The sequence below is a fragment of the Vigna unguiculata genome, chromosome 5 (genome assembly GCF_037176805.1).
Source record: "Vigna unguiculata cultivar grain cowpea cultivar isolate G323 ecotype 2 chromosome 5, ASM3717680v1, whole genome shotgun sequence".
Classification (NCBI taxonomy): domain Eukaryota; kingdom Viridiplantae; phylum Streptophyta; class Magnoliopsida; order Fabales; family Fabaceae; genus Vigna; species Vigna unguiculata.
This window is the reverse complement of record NC_140796.1, coordinates 35,379,456-35,392,304: the sequence shown is the minus strand read 5'-3', so window position 1 is coordinate 35,392,304 and position 12,849 is coordinate 35,379,456.

The window sequence follows — 12,849 nt, the reverse complement described above, 5'->3', positions numbered from 1 at the left end:
AACTCTTGTCATCTTCTTTTGAGATGGGCATGGCTTCATTTTAAAACGCTCAATCTTGATAAAGGTTCCCTTTATTTGAGGCATGAGGGACATGAAATGAAGTTGAAATTTATGACACCATGACAAGCCAGCAAGGATCAACATAGGCTGAAGGAGAAAATAGAAAAAGAAAGAATAGAAAAGGAAGAAATATAAACTGTGGAAGGAATGGATATTAAAGAAAAAGAAAATGAAGAAAAGTTAAAGATGGTGGAAAAGGTTGTAGGGAAACAAGGTGTTTAATCAAAGGCCTCCCATGTTTAGATGCATTCGTTTACGAAAACGACAACACTGTTGTAAGCCAAAGATTGGTGGAGAAACTCAAGTTACCAACAAGCTTTCATTCGAATCAAGCAAAGATCAAATTCAGTACAGGACAATGTGTGAAAGAAGTATTATGTGATATTGCTCCCACAAACTCTTGTCATCTTCTTTTTATTTGGGCATGGCTTCATTTTAAAACGCTCAATCTCCATAAACGTTCCCTTTATTTGAGGCATGAGGGACATGAAAAGAAGTTGAAATTTATGACACCATGACAAGGCAGTAAGGATCAACATAGGCTGAAGGAGAAAATAGAAAAAGAAAGAATAGAAAAGGAAGAAATATAAACTGTGGAAGGAATGGAATTTAAAGAAAAAGAAAAGGAAGAAAAGATAAAGATGGTGGAAAAGGTAGTCGAGAAACAAGGTGTTTAATCAAAGGCCTCCCATGTTTAGATGAATTCGTCTACAAAAACGACAACAATGTTGTAAGCCAAAGATTGGTGGAGAAACTCAAGTTACCAACAAGCATTCACTCAAATCCAGTAAGGATCAAATTCAGTACGGGACAATGTGTGCAAGAAGTATTATCTGATATTGCTCCCACGAACTCTTGTCATCTTCTTTTGAGATTGGCATGGCTTCATTTTAAAACGCTCAATCTTGATAAAGGTTCCCTTTATTTGAGGGATGAGGGACATGAAATGAAGTTGAAATTTATGACACCAACACAAGCTAGTAAGGATCAACATAGGCTGAAGGAGAAAATAGAAAAAGAAAGAATAGAAAAGGAAGAAATATAAATTGTGGAAGGAATGGAAATTAAAGAAAAAGAAAAGGAAGAAAAGATAAAGATGGTGGAAAAGGTAGTAGAGAAACAAGGTGTTTAATCAAAGGCCTCCCATGTTTAGTTGCATTCGTTTACGAAAGCGACAACAATGTTGTAAGCCAAAGATTGGTGGAGAAACTCCAGTTACCAACAAGCTTTCATTCGAATCAAGAAAGGATCAAATTCAGTACGGGACAATATGTTAAAGAAGTATTATGTGATATTGCTCCCACGAACTCTTGTCATCTTCTTTTGAGATGGGCATGGCTTCATTTTAAAACGCTCAATCTCCATAAACGTTCCCTTTATTTGAGGCATGAGGGACATGAAAAGAAGTTGAAATTTATGACACCATGACAAGGCAGTAAGGATCAACATAGGCTGAAGGAGAAAATAGAAAAAGAAAGAATAGAAAAGGAAGAAATATAGACTGTGGAAGGAATGGAATTTAAAGAAAAAGAAAAGGAAGAAAAGATAAAGATGGTGGAAAAGGTAGTAGAGAAACAAGGTGTTTAATCAAAGGCCTCCCATGTTTACATGCATTCGTTTACGAAAACGACAACATTGTTGTAAGCCAAAGATTGGTGGAGAAACTCAAGTTACCAACAAGCATTCACTCGAATCAAGCAAGGATCAAATTCAGTACGGGACAATGTGTGCAAGAAGTATTATCTGATATTGCTCACACGAACTCTTGTCATTATCTTTTGAGATTGGCATGGCTTCATTTTAAAACGCTCAATCTTGATAAAGGTTCCCTTTATTTGAGGCATGAGGGACATGAAATGAAGTTGAAATTTATAACACCAACACCAGCCAGTAAGGATCAACATAGGCTGAAGGAGAAAATAGAAAAAGAAAGAATAGAAAAGGAAGAAATATAAACTGTGGAAGGATTGGAAATTAAAGAAAAAGTAAAAGAAAGAAAAGATAAAGATGGTGGAAAAGGTAGTAGAGAAACAATGTGTTTAATCAAAGGCATCCCATGTTTAGTTGCATTCGTTTACGAAAGCGACAACAATGTTGTAAGCCAAAGATTGGTGGAGAAACTCCAGTTACCAACAAGCTTTCATTCGAATCAAGCAAGGATCAAATTCAGTACGGGACAACATGTTAAAGAAGTATTATGTGATATTGCTCCCACGAACTCTTGTCATCTTCTTTTGAGACGGGCATGGCTTGATTTTAAAACGCTCAATCTTCATAAACGTTCCCTTTATTTGAGGCATGAGGGACATGAAATACAGTTGAAATTTATGACACCATGACAAGCCAGTAAGGATCAAAATAGGTTGAAGGAGAAAATAGAAAAAAGAAGGAATAGAAAAGGAAGAAATATAAACTGTGGAAGGAATGGAAATTAAGGAAAAAGAAAAGGAAGAAAAGATAAAGATGGTGGAAAAGGTAGTAGAGAAACAAGGTGTTTAATCAAAGGCCTCCCATGTTTAGATGCATTCGTTTACGAAAACGACAACACTGTTGTAAGCCAAAGATTGGTGGAGAAACTCAAGTTACCAATAAGCATTCACTCGAATCAAGCAAGGATCAAATTCAGTACGGGACAATGTGTTAAAGAAGTATTATCTGATATTGCTCACACGAACTCTTGTCATCTTCTTTTGGGATTGGCATGGCTTTATTTTAAAACGCTCAATCTTCATAAATGTTCCCTTTATTTGAGGCACGAGGGACATGAAATGAAGTTGAAATTTATGACACCCAGACAAGCCAGTAAGGATCAAAATAGGTTGAAGGAGAAAATAGAAAAAAGAAGGAATAGAAAAGGAAGAAATATAAACTATGGAAGGAATGGAAATTAAGGAAAAGGAAAAGAAAGAAAAGATAAAGATGGTGGAAAAGGTAGTAGAGAAACAAGGTGTTTAATCAAAGGCCTCCCATGTTTAGATGCATTCGTTTACGAAAACGACAACACTATTGTAAGCCAAAGATTGGTGGAGAAACTCAAGTTACCAACAAGCATTCACTCGAATCAAGCAAGGATCAAATTCAGTACGGGACAATGTGTTAAAGAAGTACTATGTGATATTGCTTCCACGAACTCTTGTCATCTTCTTTTGAGATGGGCATGGCTTTTTTTTAAAACGCTCAATCTTCATAAATGTTCCCTTTATTTGAGGCATGAGGGACATGAAATGAAGTTGAAATTTATGACACCCAGACAAGCCAGTAAGGATCAAAATAGGTTGAAGGAGAAAATAGAAAAAAGAAGGAATAGAAAAGGAAGAAATATAAACTGTGGAAGGAATGGAAATTAAGGAAAAAGAAAAGGAAGAAAAGATAAAGATGGTCGAAAAGGTAGTAGAGAAAGAAGGTGTTTAATCAAAGGCCTCCCATGTTTAGATGCATTCGTCTATGAAAACGACAACACTGTTGTAAGCCAAAGATTGGTGGAGAAACTCAAGTTACCAAATAGCATTCACTCGAATCAAGCAAGGATCAAATTCAGTACGGGACAATGTGTGCAAGAAGAATTATGTGATATTGCTCCCACGAACTCTTGTCATCTTCTTTTGAGATGGGCATGGCTTCATTTTAAAACGCTCAATCTTGATAAAGGTTCCCTTTATTTGAGGCATGAGGGACATGAAATGAAGTTGAAATTTATGACACCATGACAAGCCAGCAAGGATCAACATAGGCTGAAGGAGAAAATAGAAAAAGAAAGAATAGAAAAGGAAGAAATATAAACTGTGGAAGGAATGGAAATTAAAGAAAAAGAAAATGAAGAAAAGATAAAGATGGTGGAAAAGGTTGTAGGGAAACAAGGTGTTTAATCAAAGGCCTCCCATGTTTAGATGCATTCGTTTACGAAAACGACAACACTGTTGTAAGCCAAAGATAGGTGGAGAAACTCAAGTTACCAACAAGCATTCACTCGAATCAAGCAAGGATCAAATTCAGTACAGGACAATGTGTTAAAGAAGTACTATGTGATATTGCTTCCACGAACTCTTGTCATCTTCTTTTGAGATGGGCATGGCTCTATTTTAAAACGCTCAATCTTCATAAATGTTCCCTTTATTTGAGGCATGAGGGACATGAAATGAAGTTGAAATTTATGACACCATGACAAGCCAGCAAGGATCAACATAGGCTGAAGGAGAAAATAGAAAAAGAAAGAATAAAAAAGGAAGAAATATAAACTGTGGAAGGAATGGAAATTGAAGAAAAAGAAAAGGAAGAAAAGATAAAGATGATGGAAAAGGTAGTAGAAAAACAAAGTGTTTAATCAAAGGCCACCCATGTTTTGTTGCATTTGTTTACGAAAGCGACAACACTGTTGTAAGCCAAAGATTGGTGGAGAAACTCAAGTTACCAACAAGCTTTCATTTGAATCAAGCAAGGATCAAATTCAGTACGGGACAATGTGTGCAAGAAGTATTATCTGATATTGCTCACACGAACTCTTGTCATCTTCTTTTCAGATTGGCATGGCTTCATTTTAAAATGATCAATGTTGATAAAGGTTCCCTTTATTTGAGGCATGAGGGACATGAAATGAAGGTGAAATTTCTGACACCAAGACAAGCCAGTAAGGATCAACATAGGCTGAAGGAGAAAATAGAAAAAGAAAGAATAGAAAAGGAAGAAATGTAAACTGTGGAAGGAATGGAAATTGAAGAAAAAGAAAAGGAAGAAAAGATAAAGATGATGGAAAAGGTAGTACAGAAACAAAGTGTTTAATCAAAGGCCACCCATGTTTAGTTGCATTTGTTTACGAAAGCGACAACACTGTTGTAAGCCAAAGATTGGTGGAGAAACTCAAGTTACCAACAAGCTTTCATTCGAATCAAGCAAAGATCAAATTCAGTACAGGACAATGTGTGAAAGAAGTATTATGTGATATTGCTCCCACAAACTCTTGTCATTTTCTTTTTATTTGGGCATCGCTTCATTTTAAAACGCTCAATCTTGATAAAGGTTCCCTTTATTAGAGGCATGAGGGACATGAAATGAAGTTGAAATTTATGACACCCAGACAAGCCAGGAAGGATCAAAATAGGCTGAAGGACAAAATAGAAAAAGAAGGAATAGAAAATGAAGAAATATAAACTGTGGAAGGAATGGAAATTAAGGAAAAAGAAAAGGAAGTAAAGATAAAGTTGGTGGAAAAGGTAATAGAGAAACATGGTGTTTAATCAAAGGCCTCCCATGTTTACATGCATTCGTTTACGAAAACGACAACATTGTTGTAAGCCAAAGATTGGTGGAGAAACTCAAGTTACCAACAAGTATTCACTCGAATCAAGCAAGGATCAAATTCAGTACGGGACAATGTGTGCAAGAAGTATTATCTGATATTGCTCACACGAACTCTTGTCATCTTCTTTTGAGATTGGCATGGCTTCATTTTAAAACACTCAATCTTGATAAAGGTTCCCTTTATTTGAGGCTTGAGGGACATGAAATGAAGTTGGAATTTATAACACCAACACAAGCCAGTAAGGATCAACATAGGCTGAAGGAGAAAATAGAAAAAGAAAGAATAGAAAAGGAAGAAATATAAACTGTGGAAGGAATGGAAATTAAAGAAAAAGTGAAAGGAAGAAAAGATAAAGATGGTGGAAAAGGTAGTAGAGAAACAAGGTGTTTAATCAAAGGCGTCCCATGTTTAGTTGCATTCGTTTACGAAAGCGACAACAATGTTGTAAGCCAAAGATTGGTGGAGAAACTCCAATTACCAACAAGCTTTCATTCGAATCAAGCAAGGATCAAATTCAGTACAGGACAATATGTTAAAGAAGTATTATGTGATATAGCTCCCACGAACTCTTGTCATCTTCTTTTGAGATGGGCATGGCTTCATTTTAAAACGCTCAATCTCCATAAACGTTCCCTTTATTTGAGGCATGAGGGACATGAAAAGAAGTTGAAATTTATGACACCATGACAAGGCAGTAAGGATCAACATAGGCTGGAGGAGAAAATAGAAAAAGAAAGAATAGAAAGGGAAGAAATATAAACTGTGGAAGGAATGGAAATTAAAGAAAAAGAAAAGGAAGAAAAGATAAAGATGGTGGAAAAGGTAGTAGAGAAACAAGGTGTTTAATCAAATGCCTCCCATGTTTAGATGCATTCGTTTATGAAAACGACAACAATGTTGTAAGCCAAAGATTGGTGGAGAAACTCAAGTTACCAACAAGCTTTCACTCGAAGCAAGCAAGGATCAAATTCAGTATGGGACAATGTGTGAAAGAAGTATTATCTGATATTGCTCCCACGAACTCTTGTCATCTTCTTTTGAGATTGGCATGGCTTCATTTTAAAACGCTCAATCTTGATAAAGGACCCCTTTATTTGAGGGATGAGGGACATGAAATGAAGTTGAAATTTATGACACCAACATAAGCCAGTAAGGATCAGCATAGCCTTAAGGAGAAAATAGAAAAACAAAGAATAGAAAAGGAAGAAATATAAACTGTGGAAGGAATGGAAATTAAAAAAAGAAAAGGAAGAAAAGATAAAGATGGTGGAAAAGGTAGTAGAGAAACAAGGTGTTTAATCAAAGGCCTCCCATGTTTAGTTGCATTCGTTTACGAAAGCGACAACACTGTTGTAAGCCAATGATTGGTGGAGAAACTCAAGTTACCAACAAGCATTCACTCGAATCCAGCAAGGATCAAATTCAGTACGGGACAATGTGTGCAAGAAGTATTATCTGATATTGCTCACACAAACTCTTGTCATCTTCTTTTGAGATTGGCATGGCTTCATTTTAAAACGCTCAATCTTGATAAAGGTTCCCTTTCTTTGAGGCATGAGGGACATGAAATGAAGTTGAAATTTTTGACACCATGACAAGCCAGTAAGGATCAACATAGGCTGAAGGAGAAAATAGAAAAAGAAAGAATAGAAAAGGAAGAAATATAAACTCTGGAAGGAATGGAAATTGAAGAAAAAGAAAAGGAAGAAAAGATAAAGATGATGGAAAAGCTAGTATAGAAACAAAGTGTTTAATCAAAGGCCACCCATGTTTAGTTGCATTTGTTTACGAAAGCGACAACACTGTTGTAAGCCAAAGATTGGTGGAGAAACTCAAGTTACCAACAAGCTTTCATTCGAATCATGCAAAGATCAAATTTAGTACAGGACAATGTGTGAAAGAAGTATTATGTGATATTGCTCCCACAAACTCTTGTCATCTTCTTTTTATTTGGGCATGGCTTCATTTTAAAACGCTCAATCTTGATAAAGGTTCCCTTTATTAGAGGCATGAGGGACATGAAATGAAGTTGAAATTTATGACACCCAGACTAGCCAGGAAGGATCAAAATAGGCTGAAGGACAAAATAGAAAAAGAAGGAATAGAAAAGGAAGAAATATAAACTGTGGAAGGAATGGAAATTAAGGAAAAAGAAAAGGAAGTAAAGATAAAGATGGTGGAAAAGGTAATAGAGAAACAAGGTGTTTAATCAAAGGCCTCCCATGTTTACATGCATTCGTTTACGAAAACGACAACATTGTTGTATGCCAAAGATTGGTGGAGAAACTCAAGTTACCAACAAGCATTCACTCGAATCAAGCAAGGATCAAATTCAGTACGGGACAATGTGTGCAAGAAGTATTATCTGATATTGCTCCCACGAACTCTTGTCATCTTCTTTTGAGATTGGCATGGCTTCATTTTAAAACGCTCAATCTTGATAAAGGTTCCCTTTATTTGAGGCATGAGGGACATGAAATGAAGTTCAAATTTATGACACCAAGACAAGCCCGTAAGGTTCAACATAGGCTGAAGGAGAAAATAGAAAAAGAAAGAATATAAAAGGAAGAAATATAAATTGTGGAAGGAATGGAAATTAAAGAAAAAGAAAAGGAAGAAAAGATAAAGATGGTGGAAAAGGTAGTAGAGAAACAAGGTGTTTAATCAAAGGCCTCCCATGTTTAGATGCATTCGTTTACGAAAACGACAACACTGTTGTAAGCCAAAGATAGGTGGAGAAACTCAAGTTACCAACAAGCATTCACTCGAATCAAGCAAGGATCAAATTCAGTACAGGACAATGTGTTAAAGAAGTACTATGTGATATTGCTTCCACGAACTCTTGTCATCTTCTTTTGAGATGGGCATGGCTCTATTTTAAAACGCTCAATCTTCATAAATGTTCCCTTTATTTGAGGCATGAGGGACATGAAATGAAGTTGAAATTTATGACACCATGACAAGCCAGCAAGGATCAACATAGGCTGAAGGAGAAAATAGAAAAAGAAAGAATAAAAAAGGAAGAAATATAAACTGTGGAAGGAATGGAAATTGAAGAAAAAGAAAAGGAAGAAAAGATAAAGATGATGGAAAAGGTAGTAGAAAAACAAAGTGTTTAATCAAAGGCCACCCATGTTTTGTTGCATTTGTTTACGAAAGCGACAACACTGTTGTAAGCCAAAGATTGGTGGAGAAACTCAAGTTACCAACAAGCTTTCATTTGAATCAAGCAAGGATCAAATTCAGTACGGGACAATGTGTGCAAGAAGTATTATCTGATATTGCTCACACGAACTCTTGTCATCTTCTTTTCAGATTGGCATGGCTTCATTTTAAAATGATCAATGTTGATAAAGGTTCCCTTTATTTGAGGCATGAGGGACATGAAATGAAGGTGAAATTTCTGACACCAAGACAAGCCAGTAAGGATCAACATAGGCTGAAGGAGAAAATAGAAAAAGAAAGAATAGAAAAGGAAGAAATGTAAACTGTGGAAGGAATGGAAATTGAAGAAAAAGAAAAGGAAGAAAAGATAAAGATGATGGAAAAGGTAGTACAGAAACAAAGTGTTTAATCAAAGGCCACCCATGTTTAGTTGCATTTGTTTACGAAAGCGACAACACTATTGTAAGCCAAAGATTGGTGGAGAAACTCAAGTTACCAACAAGCTTTCATTCGAATCAAGCAAAGATCAAATTCAGTACAGGACAATGTGTGAAAGAAGTATTATGTGATATTGCTCCCACAAACTCTTGTCATTTTCTTTTTATTTGGGCATCGCTTCATTTTAAAACGCTCAATCTTGATAAAGGTTCCCTTTATTAGAGGCATGAGGGACATGAAATGAAGTTGAAATTTATGACACCCAGACAAGCCAGGAAGGATCAAAATAGGCTGAAGGACAAAATAGAAAAAGAAGGAATAGAAAATGAAGAAATATAAACTGTGGAAGGAATGGAAATTAAGGAAAAAGAAAAGGAAGTAAAGATAAAGTTGGTGGAAAAGGTAATAGAGAAACATGGTGTTTAATCAAAGGCCTCCCATGTTTACATGCATTCGTTTACGAAAACGACAACATTGTTGTAAGCCAAAGATTGGTGGAGAAACTCAAGTTACCAACAAGTATTCACTCGAATCAAGCAAGGATCAAATTCAGTACGGGACAATGTGTGCAAGAAGTATTATCTGATATTGCTCACACGAACTCTTGTCATCTTCTTTTGAGATTGGCATGGCTTCATTTTAAAACACTCAATCTTGATAAAGGTTCCCTTTATTTGAGGCTTGAGGGACATGAAATGAAGTTGGAATTTATAACACCAACACAAGCCAGTAAGGATCAACATAGGCTGAAGGAGAAAATAGAAAAAGAAAGAATAGAAAAGGAAGAAATATAAATTGTGGAAGGAATGGAAATTAAAGAAAAAGTGAAAGGAAGAAAAGATAAAGATGGTGGAAAAGGTAGTAGAGAAACAAGGTGTTTAATCAAAGGCGTCCCATGTTTAGTTGCATTCGTTTACGAAAGCGACAACAATGTTGTAAGCCAAAGATTGGTGGAGAAACTCCAATTACCAACAAGCTTTCATTCGAATCAAGCAAGGATCAAATTCAGTACAGGACAATATGTTAAAGAAGTATTATGTGATATAGCTCCCACGAACTCTTGTCATCTTCTTTTGAGATGGGCATGGCTTCATTTTAAAACGCTCAATCTCCATAAACGTTCCCTTTATTTGAGGCATGAGGGACATGAAAAGAAGTTGAAATTTATGAGACCATGACAAGGCAGTAAGGATCAACATAGGCTGGAGGAGAAAATAGAAAAAGAAAGAATAGAAAGGGAAGAAATATAAACTGTGGAAGGAATGGAAATTAAAGAAAAAGAAAAGGAAGAAAAGATAAAGATGGTGGAAAAGGTAGTAGAGAAACATGGTGTTTAATCAAATGCCTCCCATGTTTAGATGCATTCGTTTATGAAAACGACAACAATGTTGTAAGCCAAAGATTGGTGGAGAAACTCAAGTTACCAACAAGCTTTCACTCGAAGCAAGCAAGGATCAAATTCAGTATGGGACAATGTGTGAAAGAAGTATTATCTGATATTGCTCCCACGAACTCTTGTCATCTTCTTTTGAGATTGGCATGGCTTCATTTTAAAACGCTCAATCTTGATAAAGGACCCCTTTATTTGAGGGATGAGGGACATGAAATGAAGTTGAAATTTATGACACCAACATAAGCCAGTAAGGATCAGCATAGCCTTAAGGAGAAAATAGAAAAACAAAGAATAGAAAAGGAAGAAATATAAACTGTGGAAGGAATGGAAATTAAAAAAAGAAAAGGAAGAAAAGATAAAGATGGTGGAAAAGGTAGTAGAGAAACAAGGTGTTTAATCAAAGGCCTCCCATGTTTAGTTGCATTCGTTTACGAAAGCGACAACACTGTTGTAAGCCAATGATTGGTGGAGAAACTCAAGTTACCAACAAGCATTCACTCGAATCCAGCAAGGATCAAATTCAGTACGGGACAATGTGTGCAAGAAGTATTATCTGATATTGCTCACACAAACTCTTGTCATCTTCTTTTGAGATTGGCATGGCTTCATTTTAAAACGCTCAATCTTGATAAAGGTTCCCTTTCTTTGAGGCATGAGGGACATGAAATGAAGTTGAAATTTTTGACACCATGACAAGCCAGTAAGGATCAACATAGGCTGAAGGAGAAAATAGAAAAAGAAAGAATAGAAAAGGAAGAAATATAAACTCTGGAAGGAATGGAAATTGAAGAAAAAGAAAAGGAAGAAAAGATAAAGATGATGGAAAAGCTAGTATAGAAACAAAGTGTTTAATCAAAGGCCACCCATGTTTAGTTGCATTTGTTTACGAAAGCGACAACACTGTTGTAAGCCAAAGATTGGTGGAGAAACTCAAGTTACCAACAAGCTTTCATTCGAATCATGCAAAGATCAAATTTAGTACAGGACAATGTGTGAAAGAAGTATTATGTGATATTGCTCCCACAAACTCTTGTCATCTTCTTTTTATTTGGGCATGGCTTCATTTTAAAACGCTCAATCTTGATAAAGGTTCCCTTTATTAGAGGCATGAGGGACATGAAATGAAGTTGAAATTTATGACACCCAGACTAGCCAGGAAGGATCAAAATAGGCTGAAGGACAAAATAGAAAAAGAAGGAATAGAAAAGGAAGAAATATAAACTGTGGAAGGAATGGAAATTAAGGAAAAAGAAAAGGAAGTAAAGATAAAGATGGTGGAAAAGGTAATAGAGAAACAAGGTGTTTAATCAAAGGCCTCCCATGTTTACATGCATTCGTTTACGAAAACGACAACATTGTTGTATGCCAAAGATTGGTGGAGAAACTCAAGTTACCAACAAGCATTCACTCGAATCAAGCAAGGATCAAATTCAGTACGGGACAATGTGTGCAAGAAGTATTATCTGATATTGCTCCCACGAACTCTTGTCATCTTCTTTTGAGATTGGCATGGCTTCATTTTAAAACGCTCAATCTTGATAAAGGTTCCCTTTATTTGAGGCATGAGGGACATGAAATGAAGTTGAAATTTATAACACCATGACAAGCCAGTAAGGTTCAACATAGGCTGAAGGAGAAAATAGAAAAAGAAAGAATAGAAAAGGAAGAAATATAAACTGTGGAAGGAATGGAAATTGAAGAAAAAGAAAAGGAAGAAAATATAAAGATGATGGAAAGGTAGTAGAGAAACAAGGTGTTTAATCAAAGGCCACCCATGTTTAGTTGCATTTGTTTACGAAAGCGACAACACTGTTGTAAGCCAAAGATTGGTGGAGAAACTCGAGTTACCAACAAGCTTTCACTCGAAGCAAGCAAGGATCAAATTCAGTACGGGACAATGTGTGAAAGAAGTATTATCTGATATTGCTCCCACGAACTCTTGTCATCTTCTTTTGAGATTGGCATGGCTTCATTTTAAAACGCTCAATCTTGATAAAGGTTCCCTTTATTTGAGGGATGAGGGACATGAAATGAAGTTGAAATTTTTGACACCAACACAAGCCAGTAAGGATCAACATAGGCTGAAGGAGAAAATAGAAAAAGAAAGAATAGAAAAGGAAGAAATATAAACTGTGGAAGGAATGGAAATTAAAGAAAAACTAAATGGAAGAAAAGATAAAGATGGTGGAAAATGTAGTAGAGAAACAAGGTGTTTAATCAAAGGCCTCCCATGTTTACATGCATTCGTTTACGAAAACGACAACATTGTTGTAAGCCAAAGATTGGTGGAGAAACTCAAGTTACCAACAAGCATTCACTCGAATCAAGCAAGGATCAAATTCAGTACGGGAAATTGTGTGCAAGAAGTATTATCTGATATTGCTCCCACGAACTCTTGTCATCTTCTTTTGAGATTGGCATGGCTTCATTTTAAAACGCTCAATCTTGATAAAGGTTCCCTTTATTTGAGGCATGAGGGACATGAAATGAAGTTGAA